Source organism: Sciurus carolinensis, unplaced genomic scaffold, assembly GCF_902686445.1.
Source record: "Sciurus carolinensis unplaced genomic scaffold, mSciCar1.2, whole genome shotgun sequence".
In the NCBI taxonomy this organism is placed as follows: Eukaryota; Metazoa; Chordata; class Mammalia; order Rodentia; family Sciuridae; genus Sciurus; species Sciurus carolinensis.
This window is the reverse complement of record NW_025920136.1, coordinates 618,282-643,792: the sequence shown is the minus strand read 5'-3', so window position 1 is coordinate 643,792 and position 25,511 is coordinate 618,282. Positions and strand designations below refer to the sequence as shown.

At 39.0% G+C, this 25,511-nt stretch overlaps 1 pseudogene; it reads left to right on the top strand.

Annotated features, from left to right (window-relative positions):
• The first annotated feature begins 1,471 nt into the window (after nt 1–1,471).
• The window catches only part of LOC124974174 (DNA-directed RNA polymerase II subunit RPB2-like), a 56,254-nt pseudogene continuing 32,214 nt past the window's right edge, over nt 1,472–25,511 (top strand).

The following is a 25,511-nucleotide window of genomic DNA, read 5'->3' as shown; positions in this document are numbered from 1 at the left end:
CCTGGCATTTTCCTAGGACAGTTTCTCACCAGATTTATCTGGGCAAAATGCACAATGCATTGGAGTTGCTAGATCTGGTCTACCATTTAATTTATGCGTGAGGTAGAGAAAGGTGTTTCTCCTGGGGAAAGCCTTTTTCCCTAAATGAGGGAATGCCTCAAGAACACAGCCAGACCCAGTAAGTTAACCTAAACAGGCAAAGTGAAGTGGTGTGTTTGAGGAGATCTGTGGAACCAGGAGCAATAATCACAGACAGGAAAAAAACAAAAAAAATTAGTCAACCAATGTCCACCTGCCACTAGTTAAGTTTGCAACTCTTTTCCTCAAGATTCAGTAGAGTTACATAAGTGGCTGAAAGTCACATTGGGGATGTCCCAATCGTTCAACTGCAATCCTCTCCAGTCTGGAAATGGCCTCACTTTTGGTTTCTAGTGCTCCTGTGCCATGAGAGCCAAAGATGGGAGAGTGACTCTGTATTCAGTGGATGGGGAAGACTTTGGGCATGGTGGGTGTGAGGGCGCGGTGGTGCCAGGCTCTGGTAGGAGCACGAACTTTCTCTCTCTCCCCAGAGGCTTTGACTAGGCCTTGGGCCACCTGGATGTTGAGGACTGGCCTCTGTGACCTCATACCTGGACCTCAGACAGCGCCTGATATCACAGAGGGGTGGCCCGAGAGCTCTGTGTCATCACGGGTCCCATGGCAACCAGAGACACTTCTGGCTCTGGCTGCTTCAGAAGGAGATAGAAAAGAAGAAACAGCTCAGTGGTGACGGTAAGAGGACAGTGAAAGGGAGCAAGGGCCAGGGGCATGATCTTTCCAGAAATGGGATCCTATACTCTTGGCCCCATGGAAATGGAGCTATGGGGTGTTCGGGGTACAGGAGAGCAGGCAGTGGATAGTTGTGGATCCAGGCAGGACTGGAGACCCCACTGAAGTGTGACAGCTCGCACTACACTCCAGGCCTACTAGGTGGCGCTGTGCTGGTTTGACCACAATGGACATCATGACAGCCCATTCGCCTAGATCCTGTTGTGGGGAGTGAGCCCACTCGAGTTCTGGGGGACCGGGCGGGGACGGAGGGCTGCATGAGGGCACATGGGTCACCCAGCTTACCACCGGCCCCATCGGAATTACCCTCCAGAACCATTCCTCCAAGAGTAGGCACACCCAGAATTTGGCCAAGTCTGACATCTTACCTAGGCTCCCAGCAGTCACATGGCGTGATGGCTGCTGCCAGCTTGCGGCAGGGGAGCGTGCAGCTCAGCACCCTGGCTTAGGTGCTCCGTGAATTGGGAAACATCACGCCCCTCCTTTCTGAGCTAGCCCTTACAGGAGACAGACAGCTGGAACCTGGACGGTTTCTCTTCCAAGTGGAGCTGGGTGGCTGCTCTGATGGCTCCTGAGGAGACCAAGGAGTCATTCACTCAGCCTGTTGGAAGGAAGACAGGAGGGAAGTGGCAGGGAGGGCGAAATGTTCCGTGCTACTCCACCTGCCAGGGCCAACCGCCTTCGCTGCTGCCTTACAACTGGTCTGCACTCAGAATTTGTCCTGCTGTGATGTTGCCAGAGGTCCTTCAACACACCTTCAGGTGCAGAAATATCTAGCCAATATCTGTTTACCCAAGGGTTTATTCCCTTGACCAGGGTAGTGCCTCTGTGGCAATGGGCCCTCTGAATAATGGTCAAGAATCCTATTTCTATCCTCTGCAATATGGAGAGCACAAGCCAGAGGATAAAACAAGAGCCTGCTCTTGAAACGTTGAACAGATTTTCACAGGGCAGAATACCAAAGGTGACATGCCTTGTACTGAATGAGTAATGGCAGAAAGCTTCAAGGCTGAAAACCAACTTCAGTGAAGGTACACTATCTAATTTGCAGTGTTTACAATTTATGTCCAAATTCCAGGAGATTTCTTCAGTTTCGGCATACTGTACCCACTGAACAGGCAGTCAGTGCCAGATCATTCTGTGAGTAGCCATCAAGACTGACCCGAATCCCCCTGGCAAGTACTTCAATGCCCTTGCCCCTTCTTGGCACTCTCTAGATCCTCTAGTGTCGAACTCTGTCAAAATCTCTGGAGACAACCCAGTCCCAGACAAAGCCAAGGAATTTCTAAGGAACTCTTCATCTCCCTTTTTACAGCAGGTCAGCATGGGTCTTCTGCGCATGTCAAGACCTACAATGTGGTGGTGTGTCTTGAAGGGAAAGGTTTATCCCTGTGTATTGAATGTGGACAATGCTTGTAGCTGATCAGTGAGCTCCAAATGATATCAGTGAGCATGGATGCCCTGGGGCAGGAGGAGAGGCCATCCTAAAGGAATATCAGAATATGGTTAGGTTGTTAGTATGAAGGGAGACTTCTGGGATCATTCACATCTGGATCCCTAGCCATTTCAGTCACAGTTCGCTGATGCCTTCCTCTGTCATTTTTTTTTTTTTCCTGGCATTTCCCTTGGACATTTCTCACCAGGATTTATCTGGGCAAAATCCACAATGTATCAGAGTTGCTCGATCTGGTCTACCATCTAATTTATGGATGAGATAGAGGAAGGTGTTTCTCCTGGGCAATGCCATTTTCCCTAAATGAGGGAATTCCTCTGGAACACAGCCAGACCCTGTCAGTAAATCTAAGCAGGCAAAGTAAAGTGGTGTGTCTGAGGAGATCTGCGGTCCCAGGATTGAGAATCACTGGCAGGAAAATAAATCAGTCATCCAATGTCCACCAGCCACTTGTGGGTTTGCAACTCTTTCTCTCAAATTCAGTGGAGTTTGTTAAGTGGCTGAAAGTCACATCTGGGATTTCCCTGTCCTTGAAATGTAATCCTTTGTTGTCTGAAAATGGCCTCACCCTTGGTTTTCAGTGCTCCTGTGCCATCAGAGCCAAAGTTGGGAGAGCAACTCTATTCTCAGCAGAAGGGGTGGGCTTTGGACATGGTGGGTGTGAGCGCATCGTGGTGCCATTCTCCAGTAGGATCATGCACTTTCTCTCTCTTCCCAGAGGCTTTGATCGGGTCTTGGGCCACCTGCATGTTGAGGACTGACTTCTGTGACCTCATGCTTGCACCTCAGACAGCGCCTGATGTCACGGAGTGGCGGTTTGACAGCGTGGTGGCCTCATGGTTCCCATGGCCAAGACTAGTGTGGTTGTCAATTTGAAATTTCTGACATTGCAACTGGTGAACCTCATCTTCAATAAATTGCCTAGGATATACCCTCTTGAGCATGCGGATGACAGTGATCTACCTTATGAGTTCCTGAGTGTTGACTCATCTCAAAGAACAGCTGATTTTATGAAATGCAGTTGACTGGTGACGAACTGGTAACTTTCACCACAGCTCCATGCTGAAATTCTGAGTGGAGTGGCTTGCATGTCCAACTGTTACTTATTCAAGTGTGCTGATTGAGTTGATGAAAAGAGGAGAAAAATTTGAGAACATGAAAGGTTGGCATATTCAAAAGAGTTTTATTTTGTTTAATGTGTTCGGTGTTTTCCAGAATTTGTTATGCATGCCTGTAATCCCAGTAGCTTTGGAGGCTGAGGCTGGAGGATCTCCAGTTTAAAGCCAGTCTCAATAATGCCAGAGTGCCAAGTAACTAAGATTCTGTCTCTAACTATAATAGAAAATATGACTGGTAATATGGCTTACTTGATAAGTGCCCCTGAGTTCAATCCCTTGTACTCTTCCCCCATAAATTAGAGAGATTGTGTCTTTCTGTTGCCTAGTCTGGCTCTAAACTCCAAGGTTCAAGTGTTGGTCTTATCTCAGCCTCCTATGTATTTGGAACTTACAGGTGAATGTCACTGCACCTGGCTGTTTAGATAGTTGTGTGTGTTGGCGAGAAGTGTGCTAGAGATCAAATCCAGAGCCATGTGTGTGTTAGACAGATGTTTGCTCTACCACTGTTCTATGTTCACAAGCAGGACAGCATTTTAATGAAGTACTATTCTTAAGTTTTTAATGAAAATAGTTACGATTCATTTTCCTGAAGTAATGAAACATTTGTATAGTTTTGTGAAGATGTTTCATCATAAATTCTCCAAACAACCATTGTTACTTATATTAGGCCATGACTTCCATGTGGTTTTTACCTATCAGTAGATGTCCCAAATAGTTGAGAAATTTTTCCTGCTATCCCACAGTCTACTGAAAGAAAATGCCCCAGCCACTTAATAAAAAGAAGAAGAAAGGCATTGGGGCTGTAGCTCAGTGGTAGAACTTTTGTCTCGCATGTTTGAGGCACTAGGTTCAATCCTCATTACCATATTAAAATAAATTAATAAAGATTAAAAATAAAAAGAAAAGAAAATGCCCCATTCTTTGGTTGTGCTTTATACAAGGATGGTTGCATGCTTTATTCTCTACCATAGGACCTAACATTTTATTGGTGGTCACAATTGATTGGATCAGGTTAAAGCCTTGTTACAGAGTCAGCCATTTTGTAGGCCTGCCAATGACCTAGGTGATTTGATGATGCCAAAATGGGAGGCTGGTGATCATATCTCAGAAAATTAATGTAAGAATCCAAGAGAGTCAGTCAGTAATTACTAGGAAGAGGGGAGTAGAAGCTAAGAAAGTCTCAGGTATTAAATGGCAATGTCACAAGGTGGAGGAATTGAGACAGATGTGATGGGGTACTTCCTATTGCTGAGGGTTGATGAGGCAATCCAGTTTTCAGGGTTGTGCTAATTCTCCAGCCTCTGATGCCTAACTACAGCTTTCCTAGGTGGTACTGGGGAGTCATCCGCTAAGATTTTACTTGCATTTTTATCTCTTTTTGTCTAATGTGTTTCTTTCCCTGTCCCTTTCCTGAACAAGGGCCTGTTCCTTGTGACTAATATGGTCTATCCTCCTCTGGGACCTTCTAATTTCTGTATCTATACTACTAACTCATCTCTCACATACGCTTCATTTTTATCACCAGTCATTTGCTGAGTATTTTCACTGAAATGAATTACTCTCATCTCTCCTTTAAAATATTCTAAAGAGAACTAACGATCTTTGTTTTTGTTATTGTTCTGGTGCTGGGGTTCTAACCCAAAACCTTGTGTGTGCTAATGAGCAATATCACCAACCCCAGACCTAATGATTTTTAACCTAAATTTTATACACATTCCCTATTTTAGTTTTGTTTATTTTTGTTCTTTTTTTTTTTTTGAACTAGTCATTGAACTTGGGATCACTTAACCACCATATTTTATTTAGAAACAGGGACTTGCTGAGTTCTTATGGCCTTACTAAGTTGCTGAGGCTGGTTTTGAACTTCCAATCCTCCTGCCTTACCTCCCAAGTCACTGGGATTGCAGGCATGTACCACTGTTTCTGACCCCTATTTTAATTGTTAATATCACCATCCTCCCTTTTATTCAAATTAAAATTTTTGATATTATTTTTCACTCTCCATTTACTTTGACCCTTTTGTCAAGAAATGTTTAAAGAGTTTGAATAAAATTTGTCTATAAAATACCTAGTGGTGACATTCTCTTTATAGGTACCTCATAATATTTTGTTTAGTGGTTAGCATATAGTGATTGGTTCTTAAGAGTATTTGAATAAAATTATAATGAGAATGAAGAAATGTGCTAGAAAACAAACCAAGTTGAAACTGATTTTGGACTTCATTATTTTCCTAGTTCTTATTTTGATGAAAAAGTCTTGGTCAGACAACAGTTGGATTCTTTTGATGAGTTTATTCAGATGTTTCTTCAAAGAATCATGGAAGATGCTCCACCTATCAACCTACAAGCTGAAGCTCAACATGCTAGTGGAGAAGTCAAAGAACTGGTAAGATGGTTATTTTAATAACTTAGATAGAACATGGATAGAAGATAGTTTAAAATTTCAACCATGCTTGCACTTGGTTTAAAGGTTAAAAGTCAGTAAGAGTTTTTAGCAGTGTACATACACCATCTTTAGACAACTTCTGATTTATTCTTACTAGAGATGTGTTTTTGTAAGTAAGTCAAAACCCTAATACTTATGCAGATGGGGGGTATTTAATATTTGGGAAGAAGAAACTCAAAGATGAACAACTAAGAGAAGCAAGCCAGAAGTAATTACTTTACATAATTTTACTTTTTGCCTCTATTCTCCCCTTCCAGTTGTGGGGATTGGACCTAGAACCTTGTACATACTATGAAGGCACTCGACATCTGATCTATGTGCCAACCACTTTTTATTTTATATTGAGAGACTCTTTCTCATTAAAAAGGCTGTCCTCAAACCTGAAAACCATCCTGCCTTAGACTTTCAAGTAGCTAGGATTACAGGCAGTGCCATCATGTCTGTATAAGAAAAAGTGTTAGGAGGACTTTTCCTCCTGATTTTTGTTTATTACATGGGATGCATTATCATAACAATATGAGACTGAAAAAAAAGGAAAACCACAAACTGAATGTGGGGGTGCCTTTCTGTAATCCTAACTACTTCAGAGGCTGAGGCTGGAGGACCTCCAGCTTGAGCCCAGTCTGGGTAAGAAAGGGAGACGATTATCAAAGTACAAACAAAAGACAAAAAGGAAAATCATCAAAACTTATTAGCCCTTTTTATTTTTCAGTTCTTTAAAGATTTATTCACATATGTGCATTTTAAGCATTGTTAAAATTATAACTTAAAATTATAACATTGTTAAATGTATGATTTTAGTTTTATATAATGATTGTAAAGTCCAAAATAATGTGTTGACTGTCCCCAGTTTTAGAAATGTAGAGAGTAGATGTGGGATAATGTTGGACTTTGATTAATGGGGAAAACTGTAAAGCAAAATGAGGTAGAGTTAGTGGGAAAAGTGATTATTTCTAGCCATTTCAGTCTTATTTCTCCATAGCTTATATTAAGAGGACTGGTTTGTTCTCATCCTAATTGGACATGCTACACAGAATTTTGCTCTTAACAGCAAAAGTAATTGAATTTTCAGGGGCTGTGATGGAAAAAGGAACATAAGATTTTTTTTTCTCATTTTTTTCTTCATGGTTTATGCATAAGTAGAGATATAATAGTATAACAGCATATTCAAAGTAATAGTAGAAGTGATCTGTAAAGTTAAGTTATCAAAGTTTAATAGAAAAGAAGAACAGAGGAGAAAGAGGCTTAGGCAATTCCACAAGAAAGTATTTGATGTATTTGGTTTGAGAATGGGATGGGAACCACAGCAAACAACCTCTGAATTTTAGTTTATCTTCCCCCTACTTCCCTCTCCATAATACAAGGTATTTAACCCAGGGCCTCACTTGTGGTGAGGCAAGTCCTCTACCACTGAGCTATATTCCCAGCCCTTTTTATTTTATTTTGAGATAGGGCCTTAATGAGTTGCCCAGGCAACTTTTGTCTCAGCCACTCAAGTAGCTGGGATCACAGGTGTGTGCCCCTGCACCCAGCTCAGTTTCTGTTTTTGGTCTTACTGGATGATAAGATGGAGCCAGATTGTCAGAGATTTTGGTTGATGTAAGGAATTGTTGAAAAATTATCAGAGAATATGCATAAACATTATTTAAGAAAGGTCATTTTTGAAATGGTATTTACTTGAAAGGGAAAGGCTGTAAGTAGCTGAAAATCTTAGAATAGTCTAAGATAGTTTCCTGAACTAGAGTGATGATGGAAATAAAGAATGGAGGATTCCTTCCCTTTGGTTCAATTCTCCTACAAATTCTCTTTTCCCTTTATTCCAGTTTGGGAGCCTTGGATATCAATAATTTTCCCTTAGGAAAGGGTCTGCTTAGTCCTATCTTGTATGAGATTTGGTGTAGGGAGAAATTCTGTATCTGTTTCTCTCTGAAGAGTTATATTCATGGATCTTGTTTAATTAGGCAGCAGATGTTTAATTGAGAACTTTTTGTTTGTTTGTATTTTGCTATAGTCAGCCAGGATTGGATGTGCTTAGTACTTTATACAGAATGAGAATGATTAGGATTTCTCTTTTGGTGGCTGTCTGTGTGTTTGGTACTGGGATTTTAACCCAAGTGTGCTTTACCACTAAGCTGTTTCCCAAGTGTTTTAAAAATTTTTGAACAATTTTGAGACAGGGTTTCACTAAGTTGCTTAGGAGTTTGCTAAGTTGCTGAGGCTGTCCTTGAACTTCTTATCTCAACCTCCTGAGTCACTGGGTCTATAGGCATGTGCCACTGTGCCTGCCTTTTTAATTTTTATTTTTTGGTTGTTTAATGGAAAAGTTAGGTTTATTTTTTCTAATATTCTATTGATTAGATTTGAGAAGTTCTAAATGTCAATTTATTTTTCTTCTCTGGTCATTTTGTACTTTTGGCCTTAACCAGAGAGAGGGGTATAAAATTGTATAGATCATTAATAAAATTTATTTTGACTGATATAAACCTGTATGCAGTTTTTATGTACCTGTGGCATATTGTCATCTTATTTATGCCTTTAAGAAAGCAATTAGGTGTAAAACTATACATATATGTAGCGTGTATGTTGACTTCGAAGAGTCCTTATATTAATAAAATAGATTAATTTTGCCAGTTTGAAAAGCTAATTTTACTTAAAATATTAATGTCAGTTATTAACATCAGAGTCAATAGTGTTTATGGGAAAATTTATTTACCCCTTTCCTGTTTCTTGTTTAATTTTAGCCAATGTATTTGTTGAAATTTAAACAAATTTACCTCTCCAAACCTACTCATTGGGAAAGAGACGGTGCTCCTTCACCAATGATGCCAAATGAGGCCAGATTAAGAAATCTCATGTAAGAAATATATATTTTTTGTCATCAGTTGATACTGGAACAGAATTCAAAAAATATATATTAGCCAGGTGAAGATTTATGTTTTAGAAAATACCCTACTATTGCTCAACTGTGACCTACTTCTATTTTCAAAGGTATTCTTTTCCACTTTATGTTTAGATAACAAAAAGAGTCATTAAAGAAGGTGAAGAACAACTTAAGACTCAGAATCAGAAAACTTTTATAGAAAAAATTCCAATTATGTTGTGTTCAACTTACTGCCTGTTGAATGACTTAACAGATCATGATCTTTGTGAGTTAAGTGAACATCCCTTGGATTCTGGTGGCTATTTTATTATTGATGGATTTGAAAAGCATAGTAATATTATTTTAAAGCATTACAAAATGATAGCTAAAATTTAAGTTAATAAATTTGAAATGAAAAAGTAGACTTTCATTCAGGTTAACCAGAAAGTGGATTTAAAATTATTTATGGTGTGACAGCTAAACTTAAGCTTTATTTAGATGAAATAATATAAATTAGTATTTCATCATGTTAGAGTTATATATTTTTACAAAGCATTTAATGCAAAATGGAGTTTGCAAAGTTCAAAAATTACTGTTTCTCTGTGAATCTTTATGATCAAGTTAAATTAAGGTGCACATTTCACTCTTTGAACTTCAATGACCTTTTGGTTTTATGGCTATAACTTTCTTATTGCCCATATAGGTTCTGAATGCCCAAGAGAAAATGGCAACAAACACAGTCTATGTGTTTGCCAAAAAGGACTCTAAATATGCCTACACAGGAGAGTGTAGGTCATGTCTGGAGAATTCTTCCCGACCTACCAGTACTATATGGGTTAGCATGCTGGCAAGAGGAGGACAGGTATGGTCTGGGATATGATATGTTGTTTTTTTCATTCCTTTGTGTCTTGTTTTGCATTCTTAGTCAAAAAAATGTTCTCTGGAGCATGTAATTGGTATTTTGTGTTAGGTCTTGTTATTATTACCATGTAACAGATTACTACAACAGCAAAATTTATCATCTTGTAATTTCTGTTTGTCAGGAATCTGAGTGCAGCTTTACTGGGTCCTCTGAGTGTCTCTCAAAAGGTGATAGTCAAGGTGTTTGCCTAGGCCATAGTCATCCCAAGCATACTCACATGGTTGTTGGCAGGATTCAGTTCCTTACTGGCCATTGGACAGTTTCAGGTCTTTACTGGCTGTTGGTTGGAAGCCTCTCTGTTTCTTGCCATGTGGTCCTCTCCATTCAGTAGCTGACCCAGAGAGCAAGCACAAAGAGCCATAGAGCCAGGCACAGTGACACATGTGTATAATTCCAGCAACCTGGGAGGCTGAGGCAGGATGATCATAAGTGTGAGGCCAGCCTGAGAAACTCAGCAAGACCTTTTCTCAAAAAAAATTAAGCAGGGAGGTTGATGCTAAGGATGTGTTAGAATGCCCACAAAGACCCGCGTAATTCCTATAATGGGGAGTGGGAACTGGCAGAAGAGCTACAAAGTATAAGCAAGCTGGAACCACTCTCTTATAGTTTACTCAGGGATTCTATCATAAGATTTTATTTTTCTTTATGGTACTTGGGAATGGACCCAGGAGTGGCCTACTACTAACTACATCCCCTGTCCTTCAGAAGAAATTGGAAAAGAGAAGCTTGTATTTAAGAGGCTGTTTGTTAGTTTTGAAGCGGTATTCAAACAAGAAGACATTTCACTATTTTAGTCAATTTTTTTGCTGCTGTGACTAAAGGACTGACCAGCACAATTGTAGGGTAGGAAAAGGTTGAGGGCTTACAATTTCAGAGGTCTTAGTCTGTAGAATGCTGGTTCCATTCCTTGGGACTTGAAGTGAGGCAGAACATTATAGCAGAAGAGTGGGACTGAGGGAAACAGCCTGCATGGTGGTCAGAAAGCAGAGAGACTGCACTTGCCAGATACCTAAAGTCACGTCCCCAATTTCTGCCTCCTCCTCCAACCATACCCTGACATTTCAGTTACCACTCAATTAATCCCTATCTGGATTAATTCACTGATTAGGTTAAGGATATAACCCAATAATTTCCTCTCTATACCTTGCATCGTCTCACACGTGAACTTTTGGGGAACACCACATCTAAGCTATAGCACTCACAGATTGGCTCTGATTTAATATTTAGTTTTTATTCTGTACTTAGCTTTTTCTATATTTGTCTATTCATGTCCTTGCTCTTTTACTGCTCATCTATTTTTTTCTTCCCCAAACCCCCAAACCCCAGGGGGTATGGGATAGAAAGGTATCAATTGTATTTGTATTATTTGACAGTCAAAAGTCATTTGCAAGTGTGGTATTTGGTTAATTCTTATAGGATCTTGACAGGCAGATGGATGAGAATGGAAGTTCTATATGGTTTAAATGACCAGGTTGTCTGTAAAATTAGTTAACATATTTAAGCGGTTTTGAAAAGCAGTCGTAGGAGGCTCCTCAGAGTGTGGGGAGACATGATTTTTTGAAATATATGAACCTAAATGGTTTGCTTCCTGTCTCCCATTTTTTTTTGGGGGGGGGTTTAAAAACATTTTTTTGTTTGGTGGTATTGGGGATTGAACTTAGAGTTACTTTACCACTGAGTTATACCCCTATCCCTTTTTATTTTTTATTTTGAGACAGGGTTTTGCTAAGTTGTGGAGACCTGTTTGGACTTTGCCAAGGCTGACCTCCAATTTATAAACCTCCTGCCTCAGCCATCTGAGTAGTTAGAATTTAAATGGTTTTCTTGGTGCTTTTATATTTCTCTGAGCTCTTGTATATTTGTGTTCTAATGGTATTTTATTTTTCTAGGGGGCAAAAAATAGTACTATGTGTCAGCACATTGTGGCATCTCTACCACATATCAAACAAGAAATTCCCATCATTATTGTGTTCAGAGCTTTAGGTTTTGTGTCTGATAGAGATATCCTAGAACATATTATTTATGATTTTGAAGATGCAGAGATGATGGAAATGGTAATGTGAAAACAAAATGTATTCATAGTGTCTGATAAGAAATTTAGAGGTATTAATTGTTGCTAACTTAAAACATAGAAAAACTGGGTATGACAGTGCATACCTGTAATCCCAGCAGCTCCAGAGACTGAGGCAGGAGAATTGCTAGTTCAAAGCCAGCCTCAGTAACTCAGCAAGGCCCTAAACAACTCAGCAAGATCGTGTCTTTAAATAAAGTATAAAAAAAAAAAGACTGAGAGTGTGACTCAGTTGTTAAGTGCTCCTGGGTTCAATCCTTGGTACCAAAGCAAACAAACCCTAAAACAGCAGAAATCTGTGATGAAGAGCAATTTGATTGCCACAAATTTCATATGTAGTGAAAGTCTTCCCTGTCTATGCCTCTCTGCTGACAGTTCCATATAAAATAGACTTGAAAATAGAGATAGTCAAAAGTTCAATGGCAGCCCCATGAAAAATGCAGTAAGGAAAATTATAAAAGTACACTAGTCTAGTGTAATTTAGTAAAAAGGAAAAATGAGTAGTTGATACCTTCTTTTCTTTTTATTTTGAGGAAAAGAAAAACCTTTTGTTTTGTAGAAATTTCAAACTTAGAGAATAGTAGCTAGAGAAGTACCAAGAACTCTGTATTTAGATTTAGTTGTTAACTTGGCTATGTTTGCTTTATTATTCTATCTATACATACACATGACTTTTTTCTGGACCATCTGAGAGTAATTTAACAGGTATTATGCCTCTTTACTCCTAATACTTCAGTGTCTGTTTCCTAAAATCCAAGCTACTCACTTACATAATCATAGTATAATTTCTAAAATCAAGAAATTTAATGTAGATGTAATACTGTGAGTATGCAGATCTTACTCATGTATTTGCTAGTTGTCCCCATAATACCATATCTTCCCCTCCATTGACAGGTGATTGAGTTTAGGGGCATTATACTACTGAGCCACAGTCTCATTTGTGTGTGTTTGTGTGTGTGTGTGTGTGAGTGAGTAGGTGAGTGAGTGTGTGCAGTGCTGGGGATCAGACTCAGGGCCTTGAGCCACATCCCCATATCCCATTTTTTTTGTATATTTTGAGACAGTCTTGCAAATTTGCCTAGCCTGACCTAGAACTTGGAATCTTCCTGCCTCAGCCTCCAATTCAGGATCATTCATTGCATTTTTTTCTTTATTTGTTTTGGTACCCAGGGATTTAACCTGGGAGTGTTTTACCACTGAGCTACATTCCCAGCCCTTTGAGGTGGTTCTTCTAGTTCTAAGGTTTTCATAATTCCTTGATTTTCTAAAAACACATATTTGATTAGGTTTATAGGAATATTTGGCATGTTATTAAGTTAAATGAGAGCTGACTCATTTTGAGGTGAAAATATGAATTTGAAAATTTCTATATAAATTATTTGACAGGTTAAACCTTCTCTTGATAAAGGTTTTGTCATTCAAGAACAGAATGTTGCATTAAATTTTATTGGTTCAAGAGGGGCAAAGCCTGGCATTACTAAAGAAAAAAGAGTTAAATATGCAAAAGAAATCTTACAAAAAGAAATGCTTCCTCATGTTGGTGTTAGTGATTTTTTGAGACCAAAAAATATATTTCTTGGGGTATTTTACATTTTATTGTTTTAAGTTCTCTACTAAGATATAGTTGAGATAGAACGTTTTTCTTAAAGCTAAATGTAAAGAATGATGTTTTTTGATAAATATTATGGGGGGAGAAAACAAAACCAAGTGTTTTTTTTCACTTTTTTTTCTTTTTCTTTTTCTTTTTTCTTTTTTTTCTTTAAGATATATGGTCCATAGGTTGCTTCTGGCCACTTTGGGTACAAGAGAACTAGATGACACAGATCACTATGGAAACAAAAGCCTGGATCTTGCTGGGCCACTACTTGTGTTCTTATTTAGAGGATAAGATGTTACAGAAGAAAGTTGTTGAAATAAGGAGATTGACTGTAGATTGTTTCATTACACTTGGAGTTGCTAAACCATCTTGGTATCATATTATGTACCTCTGAAACTTGCTATGTTCTCTTTGATACTTGCACAGATTTAGTTTGGGTTCATATCTGGTAATGATATTTGTGAGCACAGTGTATTTCTTGTTTATGTTTGTATATTTATATTTTTTTATGCTGGGATTGGACCCTGAGGCTTTTTACCACTAGCTACATTTCCAGGTCTTTTCATGTTTATCTTGCTGGTTGATGAGGCTGGCCTTGAACTTGTGATCCTCTTCCTTCAACCTCTGAGAAGCTGGGATTATAGGCATGTGCCCCTGTACCCAGCAGTTTATATTTTCTCTATTCCTCTGGTAGCCTTGAGAAATGTGTGAGAAAATACTACATTGCCTTGATTTTTCTTTCTTCTTTTTATTTTCTTTGCAGTGCTGAGGATTGAGCCTGGGGCCTCGTGTATGTAAGGCATGCACTGTAACACTGAGCTGTATTCTATATTCCCAGCCATGTCTTGATTTTCTAAGCTGATACTAAAATTTTTATTAGTCTTGTTTTGTATCTTCTCTTAAAGAATACATACATGAGCTAGAGGAAAGTGTATAAAAATATTAGTAGTGATCATTTCTTTAAGCTTTTGGGATTTTAAATTTTATTTATTTATTTATTTATTTATTTTTGGTACTGTGAATTGAAGCCAGGGGACATTTACCACTGAGCTATATCCCCAGCCCTTTTAATTCTTTGAGACAGAGTCTCACTAAGTTGCCCAGAGCCTTGCTAAATTGGCTAAGGCTGGCTTCAAACTTATGATCTTCCTGTCTTAGCCTCCCAAGTTTATGGGATTATAGGCATGCACCATCACACCTGGCTTTTTATTTTTCCCCCACATTTATTTATTTATTATGATGATTATTATTATTTTGCTTTTAGTAAGTTTATTTTTATACATTTTAAAAACTGAAACTTTCAGAAATATATAAGAAAACTATTTTTATAATACTGAAATGAGCATCTCTTTGGTATAAAATCACACTATATGTGTGATTTTGAACTAAAAATATTATTGAAGATCTATGACCTAATATGTTGAACAAAACTATTCGTTGCCCATCCATATGTCACCTTGCATTGCCCCCATTGTGGGGCTTAAGAATATACTTTTGGACACATCTCCATATCTACAAAGAATTAAGATGCCACATCAAATATGTTTAAAAAATTATAATATAGTAGAAGATCAGGGTTGGCTTAATTGTTGACACATGACACAAACCACCAAAAAGCAATATAAAATACAGGACACATAAAATAGAACACTGTCACTGAGATCAAATAAAATGTCATTTAAATTTGATACTCTGGAAACAAAGCAATTTCTTTAGAATTATTATGTAAATAACTTGCAACTTAGTACTGAGTCACAAATTTGATAAGGTATTTTATTTTATTTTACTTTATTTTTATTTTTTTATTGTAAACAAATGGGATACATGTTGTTTGTCTGTACATGGCGTAAAGGCATACCATTTGTGTAATCATAAATTTACATAGGGTAATGTTGTTTGATTCATTCTGCCATTTTTTCCCTTCCCCCCCTCCCCTCCCACCCTTCCCCTCCATCTATACAGTCCTTCCTTCCTCCATTCCTGCCCCCCTCCCTAAACCCAACTCCAACCCCAACACTAACCTTCCCACCCCCCATTATGTGTCATCATCCACTTATTAGCGATATCATTCTTCCTTTGGCTTTTTGAGATTGGCTTATCTCACTTAGCATGATATTCTCCAGTTTCATCCATTTGCCTGCAAATGCCATAATTTTATCATTCTTTATTCCATTGTATATATATATATACCACATTTTCTTTATCCATTCATCAATTGAAGGACATCTAGGTTGGTTCCACAATCTGGCTATTGTGAACTGAGCAGCTATGAACATTGATGTGGCTGTATCTCTGTAATATGCTGATTTTAGGTCCTTTGGGTATAGGCCAAGGAGTGGGATAGTTGGGTCAAATGGTGTTTCCATTCCAAGTTTTCTAAGGAATCTCCACACTGCTTTCCAGAGTGGCTGCACTAATTTGCAGCCCAACCAGCAATGTAAGAGTGTACCTTTCTCCCCACATCCTCGCCAACACGTGTTGTTGCTTGTATTCTTGATAATTGCCATTCTAATTGGGGTGAGATGGAATCTTAGGGTGGTTTTGATTTGCATTTCTCTTATTACTAGAGATGTTGAACATTTTTCCATATGTTTGTTGATTGCTTGTATATCTTCTTCTGTGAAGTGTCTATTCATTTCCTTAGCCCATTTGTCAGTTGGATTATTTACATTCTTGGTGTAGAGTTTTTTGAGTTCTTTATAGATTCTGGAGATTAGCGCTCTATCTGAAGTATGATTGGCGAAGATTTTCTCCCACTCTGTAGGCTCTTTCTTCACATTGCTGATAGTTTCCTTTGCTGAGAGAAAGCTTTTTAGTTGGAATCTATCCCAGTTATTAATTCTTGCTTTTATTTCTTGTGCTATTGGAGTCCTGTTGAGGAAGTCTGGTCCTAAGCCGACATGTTGAAGCTCTGGACCTACTTTTTCTTCTATAAGATGCAATGTCTCTGGTCTGATTCCGAGATCCTTAATCCATTTTGAGTTTAGTTTCGTGCACGGTGAGAGATATGGGTTTAGTTTCATTCTGTTGCATATGGATTTCCAATTCTCCCAGCACCATTTGTTGAAGAGGCTATCTTTTCTCCATTGCATATTTTTGGCCCCTTTGTCTAGTATGAGAAAATTGTATTCATTTGGGTTTGTATCCATGTCCTCTATTCTGTACCACTGATGCACCTTTCTATTTTGGTACCAATACCATGCGTTTTTGTTACTATTGCTTTGTAGTAGAGTTGAAGATCTGGTATTGCGATACCCCCTGCTTCACACTTTCTGCCAAGGATTGCTTTAGCTATTCTGGGTTTTTTATTCTTCCAGATGAATTTCATAATTAATTGCTCTATTTCTGTAAGGTACATCATTGGGATTTTAATTGGAATTGCATTGAATCTGTATAGCACTTTTGGTAGTATGGCCATTTTGACAATATTAATTCTTCCTATCCAAGAACATGGGAGATCTTTCCATCTTCTAAGGTTTTCTTGAATTTCTTTCTTTAGTGTTCTGTAGTTCTCATTGTAGAGGTCTTTCACCTCTTTTGTGAGATTGATTCCCAAATACTTTATTTTTTTCGAAGCTATTGTGAATGGGGTAGTTTTCCTAATTTCTCTTTCTGAAGATTCATCACTTATGTATAAAAATGCCTTAGATTTATGTGCATTGATATTATATCCCGCTACTTTACTGAATTCACTTATGAGATCTAAAAGTTTTCTGGTGGAATTTCCTGGTTCCTCTAAGTATACCATCATATCATCAGCAAATAGGGATAGTTTGAGTTCTTCTTTTCCTATTCGTATCCCTTTAATTTCTTTGGTCTGTCTAATTGCTCTGGCTAGAGTTTCAAGGACGATATTGAATAGAAATGGTGAAAGAGGGCATCCCTGCCTTGTTCCAGTTTTTAGAGGGAATGCTTTCAGTTTTTCACCATTTAGAATGATATTAGCCATGGGTTTAGCATAGATGGCCTTTACAATGTTAAGGAATGTTCCCACTATCCCTATTTTTTCTAGTGTTTTGAGCATGAAGGGGTGCTGTATTTTATCAAATGCTTTTTCTGCATCTATCGAAATAATCATGTGATTCTTGACTTTAAGTCTATTGATATGGTGAATTACATTTATTGATTTCCTGATGTTGAACCAACCTTGCATCCCTGGGATGAAACCCACTTGATCATGGTGCACTATCTTTTTAATATGTTTTTGTATGCGATTTGCTAAAATTTTGTTGAGAATTTTTGCGTCGATGTTCATTAAGGATATTGGTCTGAAATTTTCTTTCCTCGATGTGTCTCTGTCTGGTTTAGGTATCAGGGTAATATTGGCTTCATAGAATGAGTTTGGGAGAGTTCCTTCCTCTTCTATTTTCTGGAATACTTTGAGAAGTATTGGAATGAGTTCTTCTTTAAAAGTTTTGTAGAACTCGGCTGAGAACCCATCTGGTCCTGGACTTTTCTTTGTTGGTAGGCTTTTGATGACTTCTTCTATTTCATTACTTGAAATTGGTCTATTTAAATTGTGTATGTCCTCCTCGTTCAGTTTAGGCAATTCATATGTCTCTAGAAATCTATTGATGTCTTCGAAATTTTCTATTTTGTTGGAGTATAGATTTTCAAAATAGCTTCTAATTATGTTTTGTATTTCAGTCGTGTCTGTTGTGATATTTCCTTGTTCATTCCGAATTTTAGTGATTTGGGTTTTCTCTCGTCTTCTCTTTGTTAGTGTGGCTAAAGTTTTATCAATTTTGTTTATTTTTTCAAAGAACCAACTATTTATTTTGTCAATTTTTTGTATTGTTTCTTTCGTTTCAATTTCGTTGATTTCAGCTCTGAGTTTAACTATTTCCTGTCTTCTACTACTTTTGGTGTTGGTCTGTTCTTCTTTTTCTAGGGCTTTGAGCTGTAGTGTTAGGTCATTTATTTTTTGAGTTTTACTTCTTTTATTAAATGCGCTCCATGAAATAAATATTCCTCTAAGTACCGCTTTCATAGTGTCCCAGAGATTTTGATATGATGTTTTTTTGTTCTCGTTTACCTCTAAGAATTTTTTAATTTCCTTCCTAATGTCTTCTGTTATCCATTCATCATATAGTAGCATATTGTTTAATCTCCAGGTGTTGGAGTAGTTTCTGTTTTTTAGTCTTTCACTAATTTGTAACTTCAATCCATTATGATCTGATAGAATACAAGGTAGTGTCTCTATCTTCTTGTATTTGCTGACATTAGCTTTGTGGCATAATATAGGTCTATTTTAGAGAAGGATCCATGTGCTGCTGAGAAGAAAGTGTATTCGCTCTTGGTTGGATGGTATATTCTATAAATGTCTGTTAAGTCTAAATTATTGATTGTGTTATTGAGATCTATGGTTTCTTTGTTCAATTTTTGTTTGGAAGATCTGTCCAGTGGTGAAAGAGGCGTGTTAAAATCACCTAGTATTATTGCTGTTATGGTCTATTTGGTTTCTAAAATTGAGAAGGATTTGTTTAACATACATGTATGAGCCACTGTTTGGGGCATAGATGTTTATGATTGTTATATCTTGCTGATTTATGCTTCCCTTATGCAGTATGAAATGTCCTTCTTTATCCCTTCTAACTAACATTGGCTTGAAGTCCACATTATCTGAAATGAGGATGGATACTCCAGCTTTTTTGCTGAGTCCATGTGCATGGTATGTTTTTCCCCATCCTTTCACCTTTAGTCTATGGGTATCTCTTTCTATGAGGTGAGTCTCTTGCAGGCAACATATTGTTGGATCTTTCTTTTTAATCCAATCTGCCAGTCTATGTCTTTTGATTGATGAATTCAGGCCATTAACATTCAGGGTTATTATTGAGATATGATTTGTATTCCCAGTCATTTGGTTCATATTTAAAATTTTTGACACATCTTGGTTCCTCCTTTATTTGACAGTTCCTTTAGGATAATTCCTCCCTTTGCTGATTTGCTTCTTTGTTTTTTATCTCTTCCTCATGAAATATTTTGCTGAGAATGTTCTGTAATGCTGGCTTTCTTTTTGTAAATTCTTTTAGTTTTTGTTTATCATGGAATGATCTTATTTCATCGTCAAATTTGAAGGTAAGTTTTGCTGGGTATAAGATTCTTGGCTTGGCATCCATTTTCTTTCAGAGCTTGAAAAATGTTGTTCCAGGCCCTTCTAGCTTTTAGGGTCTGGATTGAAAAATCTGCTGATATCCGTATTGGCTTCCCCCTGAATGTAATTTGGTTCTTTTCTCTCACAGCCTTTAAAATTCTGTCTTTATTTTGTATGTTAGGTATTTTCATTATAATGTGCCTTGGTGTGGGTCTGTTGTAATTTTGTGTATTTGGAGTCCTATAAGCCTCTTGAACTTGATTTTCCATTTCATTCTTCAGATTTGGGAAATTTTCTGATATTATTTCTTCAAATAGATTGTTCATTCCTTTGGTTTGTTTCTCTAAGCCTTCCTCAATCCCAATAATTCTCAAATTTGGCCTTTTCATGATATCCCATAGTTCTTGGAGATTCTGTTCATGATTTCTCACCGTCTTCTCTGTTTGTTCAACTTTGTTTTCGAGGTTAAATATTTTGTCTTCAATATCTGAAGTTCTGTCTTCCAGCTGTTCTATCCTATTGGTTATGCTTTCTATGGAGTTCTTAATTTGGTTTATTGTTTCCTTCATTTCAAGGATTTCTGTTTGGTTTTTTTTTCAATATCTCTAACTCTTTATTGAAATGATCTTTTGCTTCCTGAATTTGCTCTCTTAACTGTCAATTTGTGCGATCGTTCAATGCCTGCATTTGCTCTTTCATCTCATCGTTTGCTTCCCTAATCATTTTAATTATGTACATTCTGAACTCCCTTTCTGTCATTTCTTCTGCCATGCTGTCATTGGATTTTATTGATGTAACATCTAGATTTGTTTGGGGCATTTTCTTCCCTTGTTTTCTCATATTGTTCAGGAATCAGTGGGTCATTAAGATATTGCAGATTTCCTCTATCAACTTATAATGTCCCTGAAGATTGCTAGTATATCCCCTCTTATCCTTCAGTAGCCTGAAGTCTTGGAGGAGGTTGATAATGCAGAGCTCCACGAAGAAGCTGCCTCTCTAGGGGTGGTAACCCTCAGGTGGCGTATATTCCCTGCTAGTGGGCAGAGGTGCCTCCACTTGTTGACCAATGGTCATCCAATGGGGAACTAGACTGCGGGCTGAGGCAAGGCCTGTTTGTGCCTGTGTCTCTGGTTTTACTGTCCCTGTGGGAAAACCTCCCCCGGCCGGGAAGAGTCACTCGGTGGGGACGTCTCGCTGGTCAGTTGCCCTCCTAGAGGTTCCCCTCAATCTACAACTACCACCTGGGCTGGGCTGTCTTCCTCTGCAACGATCCCAGGGGCCCGGACCTATGTCCTGGGCCTGGGAGCCTCACCCTTCGCAGGCGAGTCTCCTTAGGCTGCCTCTCCCAGAGAATCTGCCCGCCGCCCTGGAAACTTCGCTCCACCCCTAGGCGTGTCTTTTTGCGGCTCTTCCAGCAAGAAGCCACCTAGCTCCTGGGACCCTGCTCTGCACCAATCGCCTGGCTATGCAGCCCCTCCCATGAGCCACCACCTGGAGCCCCGTACAATAGCTCCGAGACCCAGAGGCCCGCCACACACCTCCTCCTCCGGACAGCCGCCCGGTTTTCTGACACAGTCACTAGGAGTCCAAGCAACTCACTTCGGGTCTCCTCCTCCCGCCAACCACCCGTAGCCCTAGGCAGTCACTCTGAAGTCCAAGTGACCCGCCCTGTTCCTCCTCCTCCTCCTTGGGGTAGCCCCCCGGGTGTTCAGGAGCGGTGGCTCCGAGACCAAGTGACTCACCACACTCCTCCTCCAGGCAGACCACTGGTGTTCAGGAGCGGTCGCTTTGAGTCCAATCAACTCACGACTCGCCTCCTCCTCTGGCAACCGCCTGTGGTTCTGATGCAGTCACTCCCAGACCAAGCGTCCCACCGCTCTCCTCCTCCAGGCAGGCCACCAGTGTTCTGGAGCATCTGCTCCGAGTTCAAACAGCTCATCACCCAGTTCCTCCTCCGGCAACCGCCCGCGGCTTTGATGCAGTCACTCCCAGGTCAAGCAACACGCCGCACTCCTCCTCCTCCTCTGGGCAACCTCCCGGCGCTCAGGAGCGCTCGCTCTGAGTTCAAAGAGTTCACCACACAGCTCCTCCTCTGGCAACCGCCTGTGGTTCCGATGCAGTCACTCCCAGACCAAGCCTCCCGCCGAGCTTCTCCTCTTCTTCCAGGCAACCCCCCGGTGTTCAGAAGCGGTCGTTCTGGGTCCGAACAGCTCGCCACGCAGCTCCTCCCCAGGCAGCCGCCCGGAGCCCCAGGGGCTGCTGGAGTCCAAGCGCTGTGCTGAGCCGCCTCCTCTATGATGATCCCAGTTGTCCGTGTTTACCGCTCCAGTGGGGGGAGGGACGTCTCGCCGAGCAACTCCACTTCACAAATTCCCTGCGTTCTGGGGCTACCACCCCATCCGGGACACCTCCCCAACAGGAGAGACTCACCCGGCAGCTTTGAGTTGGTCCCAAGTCTCTCACTATCTCCTCTTTTGAATCTTGCGTCCTGGAGCAGGTTGAAATGCAGCCGCCCTCTAGTCCGCCATCTTGGCCCGCCTTGATAAGGTATTTTAAAGCAAGCACTCACACATACAAAAATGTAAAATAGAAGAAATATTAACAATGAGAGCAATTAGCCCTAGAAATAGATAGGGCAAAAACATGCATTCTTTCTATACTTACTATCATTTTCTGACATGCTTTTTTAAGAATCATCTCCAAAGGGTCAAAAAAATTATATTTTTTAAACTATCAACAAAGTTCAAATCCCCATTAAAAAAGAGAATGTTTTCCTTCAAGTCAATAAAGTTCAGATTCATACATTTTGGAGAAACAATTACAGTCTTCATGCTAAAAACAGGAAGAAAAAAAGCTTTTAATTATGTTTGTCACGTCTTTTATTCAACAAGGATTTAGCAAGTATTGTGAGTCACTGTTTCAGGTACTAAGTATATAAAAGCAAGACTCAATCATAGATTTTGGAGAATTTACCCTAATGGAGTTGGCTCTAGCATAAGCAAACTTACTTAACTCCTTTGGACCATAAAATGAAGCTCAACTTCAAAGTCTACCATTCTTGCATCTTGATCTGTGTAGTATGCTGCTGGTAGCACTATTAACATTAATTATCTACCGATGGAAATAACTTCCATAAAGGATTCTACAGAAGTTTAGAGGGCAGAAAGTATTTAAGAATAAACAAATACTGGTCTGCAACAAAAATATCAGTGCATTTTCTGTACATTGGAGGGCAAGCTCTTCCACTTGAGCTGTTACTGCAGATGTGGCTTCAAGAAGTTCGGTTAGAGAAAATGCTGCATCTCTGATCTGCAGTTCCACTTCCCCCACTGGGTTCAGAGTTTGGTCACTGCTGCTCCTCAAAACTAGCCAGTTCAAATTCAGTGGGATACTGGGGGAGGATGCCAATGAAACATCTGAAGAAGAAGGAGGTGGTGGGAGAAGAGAAGAAACATGAAGCTCCTCATGGAAGGGCTGGGACCACAGAGCCAGAACTAAACAGCAGAACTGATACCCCTTTCTGCACATTTAAAAAAATAATTTTAGTTGTGTTGGACACAATAACTTATTTTCTTATGTTATGCCAAGCATGCTACCCAATGCTTCACACAGTGTAGGCAAGCACTCCACCACTGAGCCACAACCCCAGCCCTCCCTACATTTTTTTATTGGTGCATTATAGTTGTCCATAATGATATTTGTTGTTACATATTCCTGTATACACACAATATAACAATGTAATTTGGCCTTAAATTTTATTCTTGATGTTTCTATATTTCCCTTAATTTCTATAGTGAACTTTCAGAAAACTTATTTTTAACAGCAAAATGCATAGGCATTACAAAAAGATTATTAACATTAGTGTTTTGCACAGGTCTTGTTAGTTTGTTGTAGATTAGTATTTTTCAGACTTTTTTGTTATTGTCCCGCTGAGACTCTTTTGACACATTTTTCTAATTGCTTTGTCTGCCACATATGTATATATACCATGTATGTGTGTGGGTGTTTTGTTTGGTTTTGTTTTGGTTTTGTGCCCTACCACAACCATTTTCACTTCCTTGTGGCAATATGGTCCTTGTTAAGAATGAATTTTGAGGATATTATCACATTTAAAGCAATACCATATTATTAGGCAGTATTTTTAAGAACTGCTGAAAGAAGTATAAATATATGCACAAAAGTTTATTGATTGAGAAAAGAACTTTAACTTGGAGTTGGCAATTAAAATGAGAATAATAAGGGCTGGGGATATAGCTCAGTTGATAGAGTGCTTGCCTAAAATGAGAATAATATCAGATAGCTTAAAATACTCTTTAGCTACTGGAAACTTGGGTGACCAAAAGAAAGCTCAGCAAGCCAGAGCTGGAGTACCTCAGGTAGGGGTGTCAACTATGACTATAGGATTCATAGGAAAAATGTTATAGGACTAGTTGTTTCTTTAATTTACTTATTGAAATTTGTTTTGCTTTTTATTTTTTCTCAAATATGAAATCACTAGGAGTTTTACATTATGAAATTGATATTTTTCTTTAGCTATTATCATAACAAAGAGGAACTTAAGTTTTTGACTTACAATTTAGAAACTCAAGAGAGTTAATAAGAGTAGCTACAAGGGAGGTGAGACAGTATGTGTTAGCAAAGCTTTATGTATTTTAAAAACTCCAAAAAAGAAAAATATTAAAAATTCCATATTAGAAGCTTATCCAAAGAATAAATAAGTATCCTCTTCATTTGTTGGAAAATGCGTGGTACTTCAGAGTTTTTTTTTTATTGTAAACAAATGGGATACATGTAGTTTCTCTGTTTGTACATGGCATAAAGGCATACCATTTGTGTAATCATAAATTTACATATGGTAATGTTTGATTCATTCTGTTATTTTTTGTCCTTCCCCGCATCCCTCCTACCCCTCTTTTCCCTCTATACAGTCCTTCCTTCCACCATTCTTGCCCCACTCCGTAACACTAACTCTAACCCTAATGCTAACCCCTCCCACCCCCCTTTATGTGTCATCATCCACTTATTAGTGATATCATTCATCCTTTGTTTTTTTGAGATTGGCTTATCTCACATAGCATGATATTCTCCAATTTCATCCATTTACCTGTACATGCCATAATTTTGTTATTTTTTAATGGCTGAGTAATATTCCATTGTATACCACAGTTTCTTTATCCATTCATCAATTGAAGGACATCTTGGTTGGTTCCACAATCTGGCTATTGTGAATTGAGCAGCTATGAACATTGATGTGGCTGTATCTCTGTAGTATGCTGATTTTAATTTCTTTGGGTATAGGCCAAGGAGTGGGATAGCTGGGTCAAATGGTGGTTCCATTCCAAGTTTTCTAAGGACTCCACACTGCTTTCCAAGGTGGCTGCACTAATTTGCAACTCCACCAGCAATGTATGAGTGTACCTTTCTCCCCATATCCTTGCCAACACCTGTTGTTGCTTGTATTCTTGATAATCGCCATTCTAATTGGGGTGAGATGGAATCTTAGGGTGATTTTGATTTGCATTTATCTTATTACTAGAGATGTTGAACATTTTTCAATGTTTGTTGATTTCTTATAGATCTTCTTCTGTGAAGTGTCTATTTATTTCCTCAGCCCATTTGTTGATTGGATTATTTGCATTCTTGGTGTAGAGTTTTTTGAGTTCTTTATAGATTCTGGAGATTAGTGCTCTATCTGAAGTATGATTGGCAAAGATTTTCTCCCACTCTGTAGGCTTTTTCTTCGCATTGCTGATAGTTTCCTTTGCTGAGAGAAAGCTTTTTAGTTTGAATCTATCCCAGTTATTAATTCTTGCTTTTATTTCTTGTGCTATGGGAGTCCTGTTGAGGAAGTCTGGTCCCAAGTCGACATGTTGAAGCTCTGGACCTACTTTTTCTGCTATAAGATGCAAGGTCTCTGGTCTGATTCTGAGGTCCTTAATCCATTTTGAGTTTAGTTTTGTGCATGGTGAGAGATATGGGTTTAGTTTCATTCTGTTGCATATGGATTTCCAATTCTCCCAGCACCATTTGTTGAAGAGGCTATCTTTTCTCCATTGCATATTTTTGGCCCCTTGTCTAGTATGAGAAAATTGTATTTATTTGGGTTTGTGTCCGTGTGCTCTA